Here is a 5,620-nt window from a genome sequence, read left to right on the forward strand (position 1 = left end):
TATACGAGTATAAACTGCTTCTCAATCCTCCAATCGGTATATGAGGTTAAACTGCTCCCTGATACTCCAATAGGTATATGAGTCTAAACTGTTTCCTACCGTTGATGGGAAGTTCCTGGAGAATGTTACGCTAATATTCTTAAGGATAACCCGGTCATGTAACGGAGTACAAAGTCAGACCCAGTTCCAAGAAAGAAGCTGGGGGTGGATGATTCATGTAATGGGAAGTTCCCAGAAGAACGCTATATGTAATTTTCTTAGGGATAACCCGATAATTACGAACAAGGTGTGTTTCCGTCGAAAGTTACCTTAGTCATTGATTTCATTAAACTTTAAGCGTTACAAATGAATTCAAATAACAAAAGAACAAAAGATTACAACTTTCTTGAAAATAAACACAAGATCCGTTTATCGGCTCTTGCTTGCGTGGGTTCTTTGCCGGTGCCGGGGTTAATCCGTGGACGACCGCGAATCAGATCCGGTTGATGGGAAATTGGGCAGAGCTTTTACCTCACCAAGGGGGTATTTGCTTGAAGTCCTGAAATCGACAAAGCGAAATCAGGACTCTTTTTGGATCGAATGACCAATCCTATAAAAGTTAGGGTCGTTTGAATCTTTCCGATTCTCGGAGTGGAGATCCCACTCTTAGTTTCATCATTTCGGATTCTGAGGGTGGAGATCCCACCTTGAGTTTCCTTTCCAACTGGAGATAGAATATAAAATTCTTCCTCTTCAGTGCCGGGAGATAGAACAACTTCTAATCCGTGCACTTTGTGCACGGGGAATTTTATCTCAACTCCTAAATAGAGATAAGCCTACGCCTAACACGCGTTGCCGGTTTAGTCTTTCACCGATTGAAAAAGACACCAGAATCCAGTCTGGGGCATTTTATCCCGAAGCCTAAGTAGGGATAAGTCAACGCTTAACCCGCGTTGCTGGGTGGTTCGTTCCCGTAAAAATGACTGAGTCTACGTATTCAGCATCGTAGCAATTTTATCCCGAACCCTAAGTAGGGATAAGTCAACGCCTAACTCGCGTTGCCGGTTTAGTCTTTCACCGATTGAAAAAGACACCAGAGTATAATTCTGGGGAATTTTATCCCGAATCCTAAGCAGGGATAAGTCAACGCCTAACACGCGTTGCCGGTTAGTCTTTTGTCGTGAAAAGGACAAAAGTCCACATATTCGACGTTGTGGCAGGTCGTTATTCATAACGCCAAAATCCGTGCTTCACACGCGCGGGGAATTTTATCCCGAATCCTGAGTAGGGATAAGTCAACGCCTAACACGCGTTGCCGGTTAGTCTTTTGCCGTGAAAAGGACAAAAGTCCACATATTCGACGTTGTGGCAGGTCGTTATTCATAACGCCAAAATCCGTGCTTCACACGCGCGAGGAATTTTATCCCGAATCCTGAGCAGGGATAAGTCAACGCCTAACACGCGTTGCCGGTTTAGTCTTTTACCGATTGAAGAAGACACCAGAATCCGAGGCTGGGGACTTTTATCTTGAATCCTAAGTAAGGATAAGTCAGCGCCTAACACGCGTTGCCGGGTAGCCTGTTCCTGTAACAATGGCGAAGTCTACGTATTCGAAGTCGTAGCATCAAGTCTAAGGGAGTTCATTCCTTTAGCACAATGTCACATGCGGAACGGGCTTAAAACAATCCGCATGTAAGCCCGATTCAAACGGTAATCGATTCAATATCGTAGCATCAAGTCTAAGGGAGTTCATTCCTTTAGCACAACGTCACGTGCGGAACGGACTTAAACAATCCGCATGCAAGCCCGATTCAAACGGTAATCGGTAAAGGTACGCCAAATCCGTTGATGGCTGGGGGTTTGCCAAAAACCTTAAAGGTTAGCTTTCCTTGTGAATGTAGAATTTTCATCCCTTTCTCGCTCATGTGCCCCAGCCTATTGTGCCACAGATCTGTACTCTCCTTGCCAGCTGCAATTGCGAGGGTGTCACTCGCATGTGAAGTGAGGTAGAGAGTTCCCGTTTTGTTGCCTCGGGCAACAACCATCGTACCATTGGAGATCCTCCACGAATCCTCGGTGAATGTCGAAACGTAGCCTTCTGCTCCAAGCTGTCCCACCGAAACAAGATTCCTCTTCAGCTTCGGCACGTGTCTCACGTTCTTCAAATTCCACTTAGAGCCCTTTATCTGTATCTGAACGTCGCCCTTTCCAACAATATTGCAAGGTTCATTATCCCCAAATATACTTTTCCAAAGTCCCCTGCTACATAGTTCTGAAGTAGTTTCCTATTAGCAGTGGCGTGGAAAGAAGCTCCTGAGTCGATGACCCAAGAATCAGAATCGCTATCCATAGCAAGGATCAAGGCATCCTGCACGATATGAGCCTCCTGCTCACCCGCATCCTTCTTTGGTGCTTTACAGACCGAAGACATATGACCCTCCTGGCCGCAGTTCCAACACTTCCCTTTGATAGACCTAACCTTCGAGTTCGGCCTCTTCTTCGCTGATTTCGACCGATTCCTGTTCTGGTTCCCTTTCTTCTGGCTTCTGCCTCTCTGCTCGAAACTTAGGGCTGAACCTGAACCTTCTGATTCGGACGATTTTCTTCTAACCTCCTCGGATAGAATCATGCTAACAACCTCATTCAGCTTCAACTTCTCTTTCCCCGCCGAGTTGCTAATTGCCGTCACACAACCTGCCCAACTATCCGGCAACTGCGATAGTAGTGTTTTCGTCGAAAGTCACCTTAGTCATTGATTTCATTAAACTTTAAACGTTACAAATGAATTCAAATAACAAAAGAACAAAAGATTACAACTTTCTTGAAAATAAACGCAAGATCCGTTTATCGGCTCTTGCTTGCGTGGGTTCTTCGCCGGTGCCGGGGTTAATCCGTGGACGACCTCGAATCAGATCCGGTTGCAGAAAATTGGGCAGAGCTTCTACCTCACCAAGGGGGTATTTGCTTGAAGTCCTGGAATCGACAAAGCGATTTCAGGGCTCTTCTCGAGATTAAGACAAAGCCTAATCTCAAGGAACGGACGTACGAGCTTCAGATCCTTCGAACGGCTTCTCCTTTGCTCCGAAGTTCACCGGGATCTCGCTGTCCTTTGCTGAAATTTCGTGCTCCTTCACTCTCCAATCCAGCAGCACCTCGTCCTCTTGATAAAATTCCAGATCCAGAAAATGGAGGCCTTTGGTTCATATTTATAGGCCTCAAAATGCGGTTATTTGGATAAGAACAAGGGATTTGGCTCTATCTTCAGTCAACAGCAGCCTAACCACGTTTGGGGATGATCTCAAGTCAGTTAAGAACCCCTGGAACCGATAAACCCTGCAAAAAACCAATTAAAAACCGTCAAAACGTGTTTGGGACATTAGACTGCGCAGCAGAACAATCTCGGAATCATCCGACCCGCGCTTGTGCGGGTCGGATTAATCCGACCCGCACATGCGCGGGTCGGATTGATCCGACCCGCGCTTGCGAGGGTCGGATCATTCCGTCCTACGCTTAGCGCGGGTTCGCCGACTTTTTCCCCTTTTTTGCTTCTTTCTTCTGGGACTTGTCCTGCGCCCACTGTTTCGTCCCGGTTCGGTTTTTGATGGTTTTTCTAGATTTGTTGTGCCCCGCGCCCACGCGGGTCGGACAAAGCCGACCCGCGGCGACGCGGGTCGGACCAAGCCGACCCGCGCCCGCGCGGGTCAGACTTGTCCTGCGCGCGCTGTTTTGACCCGGTTTGGTTTTTGATGGTTTTTCTCGAGATTTGTTGGTTCCTGAGCATCCAAACTGACTTGATATCATCTACAAACGTGGTTAGGCTGTTATTGACTAAAGATAAGGCCAAATCACTTGTTCTCATCCAAATAACCGCTTCCGAAGCCCTATAAATACAAGCATAGGGCCTCCTTTCAGCGGGGGCGCTTGATTATCAAGACGAGGAGGTGCTGCCGGATTGTGGAGTCAAAGGAGCACGAATTTCAGCGAGGATTGACAGATCTTGGCGAGTTCTTCGGCATAAAGAAGGAGAGTTCGAGAGATCCGACGCCCGTGCCCATCCGTCCCTTGAGATTAGGCTTGGTCTTAATCTCGAGAAGAGCCCTGATTTCGCTTGGTCGATTTCAGCGCTTCAAATCAAATACTTCCTCGGCGAAGGCGAAGCTCTGCCGAATTTTTCATCAACCGGATTCAGATCTAAGGTGGTCCACGGATAAACCCCGGCACAGGCAAAGATCCCACGCAAGCAGAAGACCGATAAACGTCCTCTGCGTTTGTTTTGGCGAGAGTTGTATTTTTTTTTCTTCATTGTGTAAGAGTCTTATAAAAAGACCATCTTTTTGTATTTTCATTGTAACGACCGAAGTTGTAATGAATACCGTAATGAATACATTAATTTTCGACGCAAACAAACTGGCGAGTTGGCGCGCACAACGTTGGCGCTGCCTTTGATGAGTTCTCTTTGATAAAATAGTCGCGCCTTCTGTACTCAACTCCTTGATTGAGGAGGAGTTCAGATCTGCAGATCCGGACTCATTGGAGATCGGAAGGGCGTTGTAAGGTTCAGCTAGCGCAACAACGGGGGCGTTGATCTTCCTTCGCTTGCGAGAGGCGGAGGATCTGGAGGAGGAGGACGACAGATATTCCTCGAACTTCAGTTGGTCGAACTCGTATTCGACCACTTCTTCAACCGGGATGCAGATCCGAGGTTGCGACACGACAGCTCCGGCAGCGAAGCTGTTGGCTCCCACTGTGGTCGCCAGTTTGTTTGCGTCGAAAATTGATGTATTCATTGCGGTATTCATTACAACTTCAATCGTTACAATGAAAACAAAAAAAGATTGTCTTTTTATAAGACTTTTACACAATGAAAACAAAAGTTTACAACTCTCGTCAAAACAAACGCAGAGATCGTTTATCGGTCTTCTGCTTGCGTGGGATCTTTGCCTGTGCCGGGGTTTATCCGTGGACCGCCTTAGATCTGGATCCGGTTGATGAAAAATTTGGCAGAGCTTCGCCTTCGCCGAGGAAGTATTTGATTTGAAGCGCTGAAATCGACCAAGCGAAATCAGGGCTCTTCTCGAGATTAAGACCAAGCCTAATCTCAAGGGACGGACGGGAACGGGCTTCGGATCTCTCGAACTCTCCTTCTTTATGCCGAAGAACTCGCCAAGATCTGTCAACCCTCGCTGAAATTCGTGCTCCTTTGACTCCACAATCCGGCAGCACCTCCTCGTCTTGATAATCAATCGCCCCCGCTGAAAGGAGGCCCTATGCTTGTATTTATAGGGCTTCGGAAGCGGTTATTTGGATGAGAACAAGTGATTTGGCCTTATCTTTAGTCAATAACAGCCTAACCACGTTTGTAGATGATATCAAGTCAGTTTGGATGCTCAGGAACCAACAAATCTCGAGAAAAACCATCAAAAACCGAACCGGGACGAAACAGTGGGCGCAGGACAAGTCCCAGAAGAAAGAAGCAAAAAAGGGGAAAAAGTCGGCGAACCCGCGCTAAGCGTAGGACGGAATGATCCGACCCTCGCAAGCGCGGGTCGGATCAATCCGACCCGCGCATGTGCGGGTCGGATTAATCCGACCCGCACAAGCGCGGGTCGGATGATTCCGACCCGCGCAAGTGCGGGTCGGA

This window comes from Asparagus officinalis, unplaced genomic scaffold, assembly GCF_001876935.1.
Source record: "Asparagus officinalis unplaced genomic scaffold, Aspof.V1 AsparagusV1_Un87, whole genome shotgun sequence".
In the NCBI taxonomy this organism is placed as follows: Eukaryota; Viridiplantae; Streptophyta; class Magnoliopsida; order Asparagales; family Asparagaceae; genus Asparagus; species Asparagus officinalis.